The 14641-nt window shown below is 44.6% G+C and overlaps 1 protein-coding gene across 1 annotated transcript in view; it reads right to left on the bottom strand.

The window, feature by feature from the left end:
• Window positions 1-9030, bottom strand: part of LOC147108222 (neurturin-like) — a 114100-nt gene extending 105070 nt beyond the window's left edge. Inside the window, exon 1 of the mRNA XM_086004757.1 lies at window positions 8361-9030. The gene's annotated coding sequence lies outside the window, so the exon portion shown is untranslated. The remainder of the gene's footprint in view (window positions 1-8360) is intronic.
• Window positions 9031-14641: the final 5611 nt, after the last annotated feature.

Below are 14641 nucleotides of genomic sequence, written 5' to 3'. Positions count from 1 at the left end.
TGAATTGAGTGAGCCTAGTCATAACTGCCAATCTGTATGTTGACCTGATTGTGAAATAAAGCAACTTATCAATTTGTATCAGGCCTCGTCACACCAAGTGATTGCTGAATGAGCCTGCAGAGAGATTGAAGCAGTGTATGTGTGAAAAAGATTATCCAGTTCAAGTCACATGAGGTACTATTGCTACATCCCAGAAGTAGATATAGTATGTGAGTCAACTCCCGTAAAAGAAAGACACTCGGAGCGCTTACAGAACAATGATGCCACTGAACCCAAGAAGGTATCTGTGGCAAACCCAAATTTGGAACAGTTACCCTCCCTGAGACGTACATAAATAAAGGGTGGAATAACTGAAAGGTACAGTGAATGAAGAGTAATGCAAAAGAAATGTATGCAGGTGAGCATCATAACCACTGAAGCAAATACTTGTTAACTGAAATGTACACTAACTGAGGGATATATGATCTGAAGATATTATAACACATTGACTCACTAAAGAGCAAACTCACGGCATTTGAATTTTCCTTCTCCAGAACACCATTCACCAAATATTAAAGTAAGTACTTTCAAACTGGCATAAAACTGTCCAAAATTATAGAATCGCATTTCCTATAGGGGTTAATCAGTCAGGAAAAGATACTTAGATGCTGTAGAGTACATACCATGGGCCTTTCACAACATATTCGATGATATTATGACTTTATGTTAAATGCTTCTGAAACCAACGTGAAACTTTATTTTCACTACAGTTGACCTCCCTCTTTACTGCAGACACCAAGATTGTAATGAATGCTTGCTGTGGGGCCAAATAGGATTGGGCTCGGTTACTGATCAGAGCAGGTTGGTTTAATTTATTTTTAGACCTGCCTCTTTGTGAAGCATCAGTGACTACCTCCAGATAGAGAAGGAATTTGATAGAACAGAGTGGGCCTACCTGGTGTAGAATCTCCATTCTGCAGTGATCCTACCTGTACCAAATGGATAAATCACTTTGTACAGCAAATCTAGAATGGTCATCACTAACTGCAACGTATCACATTCATTTTGAATTTTGAAATACACTTCAGTTTTGCTCTCTTCCCTTTTTATTTGTCTTGACTGGGATGAAAATTGGGATGGTCTACAACATTCAGGCGATTCATTTTGCCAGATTACCACCTCGGTGTTGAAGATAATCATTATCCCCTGGAGTACTGTGTACAATCCTGGTAACCATAATAGGGCAAGGGATATCCAGGCATTGGAGGCAGTGCGGAAAAGGACAGTCAAACTGATACCAAGTGTAAGCTTAGCAATGAGAAGAGGTTGAAGAGCCTGGGATTGTTTACTCTGGAGAAGAGAACCCTTGGGGGAGATGTTCAAGATTATTAAGGGAATAGATAAAATGAACTTCAATAATAAGTTTGAGATTGCCACAAACTGGAGCACTGGGCTCATGGGCTCAAGTATAGGAAAGGGAAGGTGGGCAGATAGTTTAGATTTAACCACTTCATGCAGAGGGTGATGGTTGTGTGAATGGACTGTCCAGGAAGGCAGTGGAGATGGACAGTGTTGAAAAATTGAAGGGATAGATATTTGAGAGAACAGGTGATTGAGGGATGATCATTTCTGGGACTAGCTTTCTTTCTGTCCTTTCCAATCCTGTATTTTCATATGTTCCTGACTTAGGCAAAATGGGAGATAGTAGGAAAAAGCAAAAAAACCCCACAAAAGATCTATACGAGCCTGCTAACCTGAGTTCAAAACTGGAAGTAGTTTGTCCCCTGCTTAGAGCATCTACCATGGATGAGAAGATGCAGCTTGGTGGGGCCAGACACTTGCAGATGGGAAATAATATACTGGATGCGCAGATCCCATTCTGGTTCCATAAAAACGTGACTGGCAATGCAATGTGCTGGTGGTGTGACACAGGCAGCGAGAAGCTGGTCCAGTTTTTTTTTGAATAAGCTCACTGACTCAGCCTTTACATTTGTTGCGTACCCACTCCACAGATCCATGACTGTATTTTCTCTAATCTCGAGCCTTGCCTGAGGTTTGTTAAATTTACACATATGCTCTCTAGTTCTGTGCTCACAATCTATCTAAAATAGCCTTATTTATTTTATCCTTGCCTTTTGGCATTTAAAAAATCTAGATCATGTTCCTCCCATCTATCTCATTTGCTGTTTGTGGGACCTTTCCATGTGTACATGCCTACCATATTTGCCTACAACTGTGATTACACTTCAAAGTAAACATTTGCTGTTAACAACTTTGGGATGTTCTGAGGATGTGAAAGTTGCATTAAAAATGTAAGTTCTTTCTTTCTATAGTATCATCAAATATCCACTTATCCCTCAATCAATACTACCTTGTGTGCAAATTGATTGCCATGTTTGCCTACAAAAGAACAGAGTCTAAAGGTCAAGCATAATTCATTGGCTGTAAAGTACTTTGGGACATCCTGAGGATGTTAGTGGAGCTACATAAATGAAAGTTCTTTCTTTATATTATATTGTAACAAGTACTGGTAACAGCAGAGGTCTCAAACCAGATCCCTGCAAAACTGAACTCGTCGCTATCCCCAGATACAGTTTTTTTTTCCATTTGTCACTACCTTCCCTTCCTATTTGACAAGCAAGCTTTTCAATCCAGCTGATTAGTTTCAACATTTATTCTGTGAGCTCTTTGAAAAACTTCACACGTGGATTTTTCTCAAATGTCTTCTGGAAATTCAAATAAATTGAACCCATAGTTTAGTTGGCTCTTCAAAGAACTCAAACAGATTAATGAGACATGAGCATTGTTACCTCTGTAATGATTGATGAGCACTGAAAGCCTCCCATATAATGCTTACAAGTGTTTCCTATTACAGATAGTAGGTTAATTGATCTTTGTTTCATGTTTTGCTCCTTTTCCAAATATCTGAATTAATTTCAGGTTCTCTCAATTGATTCACAGAAGTTCATGTAAGCTTTGTGACAACTCCTAAGAATTAATAATGGTTTTTTCCATTTTTAAACTAAAGTCCTTCTAATAAACTGCAACAGCAATCTCCTCCACTCTCTGGTGCATGTTTGTTATTGAGAACTACTCCATCTGACCCTTAACGTTGGGAAGGTCCCTGCTCTTTCTCAACATCCTGATTTTAATTTGTTCAGCACCAGCGCCATCTGTCCTGGGAATTTGCAATTGCTATCTTTCCCAGACAAAATAGTGACTCACGATTATCCAACTAAGAGAGGAGATTGCTTTAGGATGTTTGTGGATGGGTTCCCGAGCAAACAGACAAAACTTAATGATAAAACAATACACTGGCGCCTGGAATTTCCATGGGTATTCTCCCAATCTCTTGCCGTAGCTTGGCGGGAAGATAAGCGGGAACCTCAGCGAAATGCCGTAAACAGCCATTTCCGCCATTTCTCCCATGTTTTTTCTAATCTTCCACCAAAGTTACGGAAGGACTGGCTGATTTTAACGGCCTCAAAATGCGGTCGGTAGGCTTACCACCCGTTAACCCGATGCTCTGGCCCCCACCATTTTAACAGTGGCCTTCTAGAACGCCCGCCTGTTTCCGGCTGTAGGCCGCCATGCTCCGCCAGCCTATTTCCCCTGGCCATTTGTCCTGTGGATTTGTACGGGGGATTTTCCACTGCGACTCCAGTAGCGCCGACCGGGAAATTGCACAGCCCCAGCTGCGATTTGCCATCCAGTAATTAGGCATCACAGGCTGTGCCTGCGTTGGGCGTTCCTACCTTGTGGTGGGAGCACCAGAGCAGGAAGCCTGTTTCTGCACAACACATTTTACCAATGTGCACTTGTGTTATTTCTCTCTGGGAGTATTTCATCCTACAACAATCTACAAATGTCTTCAACTGAAATTATTGATCAAACTTAGTCTGACACCCATATTCGGAAATTCTGGGGGATTCAGCAGTTCTCGGCAAAGAATGTGAAGATTCCATTATCCTGTTTTCTCAATGATGGAAGTCTCCAAGCTTACTCACAATACAGGATGAAAAACTCTGATGGTCGATCTAATATTGGGAGGCCAAGCATAGGACGAGAGGCGAAAGGTTGGTACAAATAAAGGGTTATTACATAGTAAGGGGTAGAATGGGAGTATTTCAGGATGCTAGATGCCCTTCCTTGGTATATTTAACCAGATCTAATATAATGTCACCTTTCTTCTTGAATAACTACTGGATCAGTAGCATATCTTGTTCTTTTGGATAGAATGAATATGACAAGCTTCACTAGACCTGCACTCCTATGCATCTTTGTAAATTGCAATCATTGGGAAAAATATAGCTTGTTTTGTTAAACTGCTGGACAAAATTAGAATAAAACTGGTTCAATCAAGAAAGAAAAATAAAGAAAATTGCCAAGGCTTAATTGTTTGTCTTAACCAGAGGGTTATGGGCAAGACTCTCAAGGCAGTCTGTCATAGTGTAGCTAAGCTTCATTATTTTTCATCTGGCCCACTTAATGTCACATCCCCTGACAGCAGAGCATGTGAAAAGGGGACCAGGCATCTCCTGTCTCATCCCACTACCAGCAAAGCTATCTTTAAATGTGAATATAGTTAAAAACCCTCTCACTGAATAAACTCAGGTAGAGGTAAAAGGAAAAATAAGGGGAAACAGTTCCCAAATCCTGACAAGGACTTTACAGAGAGAGCAGGAGTCAAATGCTTGAAGGTGGCAGGGGGAGTCATTGTAGCACAACTGTTTCACTGTAAAGGGAAATTTCTAAATGCAACCCACAGGAGCTCCCCCCATCCAGACACCCACTGCTACAGTTGCAGTTCACCAATGTGTTGTCCATATTATTTGCTGACTATCCAAGTGGATTACTAAATATATTTCCTGTCAATTTGTTGCCCAAACCCTCGTCATACATAGCAGCATGATACATAAGTGACCTTCTGTAAGTTTGTACTGTGATTGCTAAATGCCGGTGCCATTTGTTGTGCGCCTGCTGTTCCACCTAAGTTTTAGTTCAATCAGTGTCACTATAATCCCCCAACGGGTGGAAAGGTAATTCAATAAAAGTATTTGCATTGAGATGGTTTCAGAATGTCCCAAAATGCCACACAACCACTAAGTGACTTTTTAAAGCGCAGTCACTCTTGTTATGTAAGCAAATGTGGCAACCAATTTGCACACAGCAAGGTCCCAAAAAGCAGTAAGGAGATAAAATACAAGTTAATTCGTTCTGCTGGTGGTGCCATGTGAGTTTTTACACTCACCTAAACCGACAGGTACAGCCTCAGTTTAACGTCACATCTGAAAGACGGCACCTCCAATAATGCAGCACCCCCTCAGTACTGCACTAATTATGTATTCAGGTCTTGCCATGGGCCTTGAACCCATGAGCTATTGACTCAGAGGCCGGATGCTACCTCAAAGTCAGCAACAACTACTTGCATTTATAAAGCACCATTAACATCATAAAACGTCCCAAGGCGCTTCACAGGAGCATTATCAGACACAATTTGACACTGAGCCACATAAGGAGATATTACAACAGGTGACCAAATGATTGGTCAAAGAGGTAGATTTTAAGGGGCGTCTTAAAAGGAGAGAGAGTATGAGGTTTCGGGAGGGTATTCCAGAGCTTAGGGCCTAGGCAGCTGAAACCAATCATTAAACTTGCCAGAGCCAATTGAGAGCAGCTATTAAGAATGAACCAGTTCTTGGGGATGGATTTGGGAATGAAGCATCCCGCTGGTCCACCCATTATAAACAGTTTGTTCTCTGCCTGGTAGCATGGGGAAGATTTGGTGAGTCTGGATCAGAAAGCCTCGTCGGGATTGACAGCTACTCACTTTGGTTCAAAAAAGTAACTTTTTGTTATTTTTAAAATAAAAATCAAGGAGTTTGCAATTTGTACCAGAATCGCTGGTCACAGTGCCATCCTCTACAGTATTCTGATGTCCACGGCTCTGACACTCGAACTACAAAACAGCCTGGGAACTAAATGCCAAATATAACTAACCCAAATTCAGGTAAAACCAATTCCTCAGATTCCAATCCAGCTGTTCAGAGCTATGAGGTTACGTTTACAGTGCAGAAAAATGAGAAAGCCCCGAGCACTTGGGATAAGCCCAACAAAAGCCTCCTTCAACTGAGGTACCAGAGAAACCCAGCACCAATGGATTAGGGAGCACATGGAAGAGAAGAGTGGGGGCCTCAGAGGGTGCAGAAAGTGTATGTGTGGGGGTGGGGGATGATTGTCCCAAAGGGTGCAGAGTCGGGCATCAAAGGGTATGGAAAGTGGGGGATTCCCCCAAAGAGTGTAGAGAGTGGGGGATTCCCCAAGTGATAATGAAAGTGGGGACATTCCCCCAAAGGGTAATGGAAGAGGGTAATTTCCCCAACGGGTAATAGTAGTGGGGGATTTCCCCAATGGGGTAATAGAAGTGGTGGATTTCCCCAATGGGGTAATGGAAGTGGGGGATTTCCCCAACGGGGTAATAGAAGTGGGGGATTTCCCCAACGGGTAATAGAAGTGGGGGATTTCCCCAACGGGGTAATGGAAGTGGGGGATTTTCCCAACGGGGTAATGGAAGTGGGGGGATTCCCCTGAGGGAAATGAGAGGGGGATTTCCCTAAGGGGTAATGAGTGGGGGCTTTCCCCTAAGGGGTAATGAGAGTGGGGGCTTTCCCCTATGAGGTAAGGAGAGTGGGAGCTTTCCCCTAAGGGGGAAGGAGAGTGGGGGCTTTCCCCTAAGGGGTAATGAGAGTGGGGGCTTTCCCCTAAGAGATAAGAAGAATGGGGGCTTTCCCCTAAGGGGTAAGGAGAGTGGGGGTTTTCCCCTAAGGGGTAATGAGAGTGGGGTCTTTCCCCTAAGGGGTAATGAGAGTGGGGGCTTTCCCCTAAGGGGTAATGAGAGTGGGGGCTTTCCCCGAAGGGGTAATGAGAGTGGAGGCTTTCCCCTAAGGGGTAATGAGAGTGGGGGCTTTCCCCGAAGGGGTAATGAGAGTGGAGGCTTTCCCCTAAGGGGTAAGGAGAGTGGAGGCTTTCCCCTAAGGGATAATGAGAGTGGGGGCTTTCCCCTAAGGGGTCAGGAGAGTGGGGGCTTTCACCTAAGGGGTAATGAGAGTGGGGGCTTTCCCCTAAGGGGTAATGAGAGTGGGGGCTTTCCCCTAAGGGGTAATGAGTGGGGGCTTTCCCCTAAGCATGCAATCGGGCCCCCAATCCTGGAGCTGTCAGAACATTCCAACATTGGATGGATGTGGGGGTAACTTACCCTCATTAATAGCCCAGCGCCCGTCTGCTACTCGCTCTGCTCGGTCCCAGCTCCTTAATACAGCTCCCAGTGACAGATAAAAGGTGAAATATTTCCATTGAGTGCAGGGTATATCTAACACGGCAAAGTGTCCGCTGATTCTCACCGACAACAGCGATAAACGGGCTCCGATTGAGAATGAGCAGGATCTCTGACCCGCCCCGCTGTCAGTGCCTGCAAACAGCTCCCAGATATGGAGAATAATTATTACGTACCTAATGTAGTGGTATCTGTTTTGTATTACTGTTCCGCGTACAGCTCCTTCACAGTGCCAAGTGCTGGGGGCGCGGGGGGAAGAGAAAGGAAGACTGTTAGAGAGGGAAAGGGAGAGAATGTGTGACAGGGAGGGAGAGACACGGTCAAGGGAAGAGAGACAGGGATAGTCAGGGAGAGAGAGAGACTGGGTCTGACAGAGAGATTGGGCCAGGAAGAAGAGAGAGACTTGGTCAGAGAGAGAAAGAGTCACAGATAGAGGGACTGGGTCAGAGAGAAAGGCTGGGTATAGGAGGAGAAAGACAGACAGAGAGGGGCAGAGAGAGGTGTGGAGAGGAAGCAACTTGGAGACTTGCTGAAACTGCTCACCTCTTACAATTCTCTGCTACAATTCAGAAAGTGGAACCTCACAGCGGGCCAGCCAGTAACCCGGGAACCTAATCAGAATGAATTAACCTCGACCATGTATTAAAACGTATCAATTATTAATGTACATCAGCTGTCCAACCTTGGGGATAAGTGCATCTTGGCATTGGAGATTCTGACATTTCTCTTTTGGAGTTCAGACCCAGCTGGGAGAAGCGGGGATCAGGGGGGAGAGCCGGGGATCTCGGGAATGGGAGAGGGGAGCTGGTGAGCTGGGATCTGGAGGGGAAGCTCTCGCTACCTCCGTCCGCCTCTGGTTCCTACTCTAACCTCCAGCTAACCCGTCATGATTCAATGATCCCACAGAATCCCAGCAACTGTTGGTGACATTTCTCTGAGAGTGCGGATCTTCTGCCCAATTCATTTTACAGCGGATTTTTTTTTTTTAAATACATTCAGGGTAGAATTGCGAATGCCTCAAAAGTTGTCTCCTGTTCTGGGCACTTACCTTTAGCCCGGTTTAGCCAGCCCTGCTCTTGCACCGATGTTGTAGTCCGGCTCGGAATGTCTCAGGCTCCGGATGCTGAAATTCTTCCCCAAGACATTAAGAAACACCCTGGGACCCTTCACTCCCAGGCCGGCCTCCTGTGCAGCCCGTCCATCTCGCAGAGACCACGGGCATCAAACTTAAAGCCGGGCTGCCAGCGAGCTGCCATCGCCGACCCTTCAGTGTATCGGGGCACTCGGTGGGGAGGACAGTGAGCTGCCCAGCCTTCCAGCTCAGCCCTGCTCGGCTCCGTGTCCGCTTCTTCTTCCCAGTTCTGGCTCCTCTCCGCCACACTATATATATATATGTGTGTGTGTGTGTGTGTGTGTGTTGCTCACGAAGTGTTGGACAGCGGGGTTGCAGCTCTGTCCCAGAGTATCAGTGTCCTGCCAACACCCCCCGGCTACAAGCGGGAGAGCCCACCGCTGGCTGGCTGGCTGACCCTGGCCAGATCCACCTGGCTATCAGCGGGGAGCCAAACCCTACAAGTTTCCTCTGCTTCCCGGTTCTCTGCACTCTTGCCTCCCCGGGCACTTTGCCGGGGTGATGTGGATTGAGCTGTCTTGCCCTTGGTGCTGGGTCTCCACTCCTGCTCCGAGGTGTGTGTGTGCCTGGCTGCTGTTGCTCTGCCCTCTCCTTGAATCCCCCCACCCACCCCCCCAACAAGAAAAACTGGGTTGAACCTCCCCTGGCTCCTCCGTACAAGCTCGGGCTGTGGACAGGCTTTTAGGGGCTGAGTTTGAAGCAGGCTCCTCCCTGCGGAAATAAGTGTCAGGTTACTAATAACCGTTTAATACATTCACGACAGCTGTCAGACGAGCAGCAAGCACTGCCTTCCGCCTTCCAAATACTGAATGGAGAGGAACAGCCGGGGAAATTACAAAACGGGAAATTAAAACAGAGAGCAGGCTAAAGGTGGCACAACTCGGTCACCTGGCTGTATAGTAACTGAGTTGCAAAAACACAGTGATCCCCCGGTGGTCCCATTGTTCCTGCCCTTCTTTAATAATACATGGACAACGGCAGTGTCATCTGATAGTTCTGTGACTGCCCGTACCTGTGAGTGATTGGAAAGCAGCGATCTCACCGAGGGGCTTTAGATAAAGTTCGAAACCACCAGAGCGAAACTGAGCTGCGAGGGCACTGCCGCCTGAATCCAGATTGGATTACTGCCTTGGAGACAGTCCGTGGTTTTTTATCAGTCTGGCTTCAGTTTTATGTATTCCACTGAGTTCGTTTTTGAGCTGTTTCTGCCAATGGGCTTCACATCATTGTTGGGTGATCATAAGATCAATGCGGATGAAGAAGGTCATTCGCTCCCTTTAGTTCATTCATCGAGAAAAACCTACAATTCCCACTGGTAAGACACAGTTCTACCTGCCCGCCACCCACAATCAAATTATCCCTGAAAGGCTTCCAAAAGTTTGACTCCACTCCCTTACCTGGAAGTTCATTCTGTGTGTTGGCCACTCTTTGGTTGAAGAACCTTTTAACAAGACTCTTAAATTTTTTTAATCTGAGTGGCGGAATATTCAAAATCTAGGAAATTCCAACAACTATTTTTCCAGGGTATAAAAAAGGAACTGCTCGGTTTTTAAATCTGAGTGGCGGAATATTCAAAATCTAGGAAATTCCAACAACTATTTTTCCAGGGTATAAAAAAGGAACTGCTCGGTTTTTAAATCTGAGTGGCGGAATATTCAAAATCTAGGAAATTCCAACAACTATTTTTCCAGGGTATAAAAAAGGAACTGCTCGGTTTAACTCAAACGTGCCTGTTTGTGGAGTCCGCTGGAAAAGAAACAATCAGGTTGGCACCCTGAGAGTTTGAACTTCTTTAAAAAAAAAGTGTAGATTAATTAGACTCCCACAGTAGTAAGAAGTCCACTGCAAAGAAGCGTTTACAAAGAGTTAGCTTAGTTCTTAAGAGTTGTGCATCGGGCATTTCTAACGTGGAGTCCCCAAGGAATTGGTGAAAATGGTTACAATTCGCGATTTACACCACTTGCCTGGGGTTTCTGGTGATCTCCTAAAGTTGCGATGGGCGATGTGAAGAACCCGATGGAAACTGAGGACCATCGTTGTTTTATTATTTTGTCCACTCGAGGAGTTAGGCCTACTGTAACTATATAACGATATTATATAATTGTTAGTTACACGCTTGTTTATCTTTTGTAAAAATCAAATCTCATTTTAATTTTCAAAAATCAATTAAGTTTATGTAATGGTCTACTGTTTTCGAAGACTGAAGTGCGAAACGATGGAGGAATTAGATACATTCGTGAGCTAAAAGCAATTACCAAGCGAGCGTTTATCCTGGGCACATTTCAGAAAGTTTACCTAGATCTCAACTCTTGGGAGATTGACATTCACCCCGAGAGGTGAAGTAATCCAGGTAGATTGGGTGACCGCTTTGCAGAACACCTCCGTTCAGTCTGTAAGGGGGACCCCGAGCTTCCGGTGGCCTGTCACTTTAATTCTCCGCTCCACTCCCACTCAGACCTCACCGTCCTCGGCCTCTTGCATTGTTCCACGGAAGCTCAACGTAAACTCGAGGAACAGCACCTCATCTTTCGATTAGGCACTTTACAGCCTTCCGGACTCAACATCGAGTTCAACAATTTCAGATCATAACCTCGGCCCCCATTACATTTTTGCTTATATTTTATCCACATCTTTGTTTTGGCCCTTTCCCCCCCCCTTTTTTTTCCTCTCTCCCACATGGCAGCTGTCTCTCATTCTGCCAGAACAGTTCACACCTAATCTAGAGCCGTCTTTTGTCTCTTTACTAGTCCTATCACCATCTCATCTCGTTTTGAATACCTCTTAATGTCTCCTCACTTCTTTTGTTCTCTCCCAGCCCTGCCTTTCGATCTATTTCATTTCCTTTCCAGTTTTGAAAAAGGGTTAGTCCCGAAACATCGACTCTATTTTCTCTCCACGGATGTTGCCTGGCCTGCTGAGTTTTTCCAGCATTTTCTGTTGTTATTTCGGATTTCCAGCATCTGCAGTATTTTGCTCTCATACTAACCCAGGTAGAGAATGTTTAAAAAAACTAAAAATGTAACACAACATATCTCTAGTCTTTTATCATCTGACACTAGGGCTCAGCCTTGTGGATCTTTGCATCACCTCCAGGATTTGAATGTCTTGAAGACCAACTCCGAGAACAATATGTATGGTGCAATCTGACTCGACCACTGTACAGTTTCAGTATGATATCCTATGACTTGCAATCTACTAATTTAGCAGTATATTCAGTATTCTATTTGCTGTGTTGACTGCTGTTGCACACTAACTGGATATGTTAAATGCCAAGTCTGCCAACGCCCCAGATCTCTTTCAACTTCACTCTTAGCCGGTTCAACACCATTCACAGTATGTGCGCGTCATCCATTTTCTTCTTCCAATATGCAATATCTTATACTCACCTATACTGAAATTCAACCACCTACTTACAATATATCCAAATCTTTTTGTAAGTTCTTGAATGCCTCATCAGGTTTTGCCTTCAGCCCGGCCCGTGGTTCATTATAATCTACAAATTTGAAACTGAGTTCCCAAATGCTTGCCATTGATGTAAATTCAAAACAGTATGTCCATTCCATTCAGTACCCATTGCTTCCGTTACTTCATGCAATTTTTAAAAACAATTTCTAGGTTTTAATTTGGATTCACGTCACCTGAAACTTATGTCGCAGCCTTTCATATGGAACTTTTCAAAGGAAGTCAGGTAAACCATGTTCATTTGGGAACTTACTTTCTCAAAAAAAGTTAAGGATGTTGTTCAGACAGGATTCCCATTCAAAAGCAAAGTTGGGCACCATATACTCTTATTATTGTACATGAACCATAGACATTTACAGCACAGAAGAAGGCCATTTGGCCCATCAGACCTGTGCCAGCTCTATGCTGGAGCAATCCACAACTAATCCTTCTTTCCCCATAGCCCCGTATCTTCCTCTGCTTCAAATAGTTATCCAATTTCCCCATAAGTTTGTACCCGATAATCAATTCTATTACTTTACCTTTTATTCACACTTCGGTGCAGTACTGAAGGAGTGCTGCATTGTTGGAGGTGCTACCTTTCAGATGAGACAATAAACCAAAGCCTCATCTGCCCTCTCAGATGGATGTAAAAAATCACTACGCAACTATTCAATGACGAGCAGGAAGTTCTCCCAGTGTCCTGGCCAACATTTATCCCTTAACCAACATCTGAAACAGATGATCTGGTCATTTATTTACTTGTTGTTTGTGGGACCTTGCTGTGCACAAATTGAATGCCGTGTTTCCCTAAATTATAACAGTGACTACACTTCAATAGTATTGTTGGCTGTAAAGCGCTTTGGGACATCCGGAGGTCATCAAAGGTGCAATATAAATCTTTATTGATGTCAGACTAATTAGTCTAGTTCAATAGCAAAATACTGCGGATGTTGGAAATCTGAAATAACAACAGAAAATGCTGGAAACACTCAGCAGGCCAGGCAGCATCCGTGGTTGTCTGGGTATATTTTATCAACTTTTTTTCATTTTGGGTGCTTAATCTAGCAGGAATATTAAGTGGATCCCTCATGGTGACTGTCAATATTTCATAAATGTTGTCCCATAGGATAAAAAGCAACCATTGCTGTGGATTTGTTTGTTTTAAGGCTATCTAGGGCCCCCTTGATATGATTCCTGCTTGCTCCCAATTCTTTCTTTCTTTCTTTCTTTCTCTCTTTCTCTCCCTCTCTCTTTCTCTCCCTCTGCTGCCTGCAATGTCCCCAAATGCAGGATACTCAACTGTATAATGTGTGGTAGCGGGGCACTGTGTCTGCGCTTTCCCTTGGTTTTAAACTAGTCAGACAAGGCCCTTTCAGAGACGAAACACGCAGAAGGAAATAAGCAATCTTGTTTCTTTGTGAAAAGAGAAAGCAGTCTTTGTGCAAACCATTTAAACTTAAACCTATGGAGCTTAATTCCTCTCCTGTGTCACAGTAAGACAAATCAAACTGAGTGATAGTTGGTAGTTTTGTAACATTTATGCCTTTGTTCTAAAGTTAGTTCCCTTTTACATATTTCACAGCAGCGACTCCTGATGAGATTACAGGGCACATACTCTGTTTACAAAACAATCCGACAAATTGAATTGAAGGGTGACTCATAAGAATAGTTAATAAGATGACTTCTGGTGGTTCATCAATTTTTAATACCTTTGGATACAACGCATTAGAATGGCAAAATACTTTGTTCTCTTTGTAGAGCTACTGAGGCACTACCCTAGGCATCTTGCTCTTTAAATTCTATCGTCTAGCTGTTGTAAATAGAGTGCTTTCTGCCTGCAAGAAATTTTGGTCATGGTGGGAATGGGTGCACAATACACCAGCCCACAAAATGGACAGACATATAGGGCTCGATTTTGCCATTGGGGTCGGGCTGGGGCGTGTCAGGTGGTTTTCATGTCAGGACCCCGACTCCAATGTGAAGTGGGAAAAAAGTACGATTTTCCCCTAATTGGACACTTGGGGCCCGATTTTTCCCGAAGGTGCGGGGAATTGTTGGGTTCCCCGAATGTCGGGTTCCGACCCGAATCTAAATGGGTCAGCTAGCTGCATGCAATTTTCCCTCAATTGGCCAATTAATTTCCAGCGTGTGGGCACCCTTGCTAATTGTCCATTTCCAGTCAGAAAGCCCCACAGTATGATGTCATCATTCGTGGTGCTTTTAAAGTCTCCAGCAAGCTTTTCAACCTCTGCAGGCTTCCCAACCAGTCGTACAGAATGGCTGAGGAGCCTGCACCAGCTGCTGCCAGCGGCAGAGGCCGAGCTGCCGCCAAATTTGATGAAACCTCACTGCAGACATTGGTGGATGGGGTTAGGGCCCACAGGGAGGTCCTCTTCCCTAGCTCAGGGAGGAAGAGGCCTCCCAAAGAGACCAGGGCTGCATGGATGGAGGTGGCTGCAGAGGTCAACTCTCAGGGAGTCACCCGTCGGACCTGGATGCAGTGCAGGAAGTGCTTCCATGACCTTCACCGTACAGGAAAAGTAAGTATGAAGTTTCCATCACCCTCAACCTGATCCCCATTGCCTTTCCCCAACAGCACTCAGCTTCAGCACTCTCTTCCTCCACATTCCACTTCACAGTCACATCCATGCACCCTTACCCATTCCCTATCTCTCTATGCTCACATTCACATAACTATTCCACCATGCAGCCCTCACACTGCCTCTCACTCTGATGCTTGGAACACAACTGAC

The sequence above is a fragment of the Somniosus microcephalus genome, chromosome 13, assembly GCF_052327205.1.
Source record: "Somniosus microcephalus isolate GS21.2 chromosome 13, FLI_Smic_1.0, whole genome shotgun sequence".
Lineage (NCBI taxonomy): Eukaryota > Metazoa > Chordata > Chondrichthyes > Squaliformes > Somniosidae > Somniosus > Somniosus microcephalus.
This window is presented reverse-complemented; position numbering and strand designations above follow the sequence as displayed.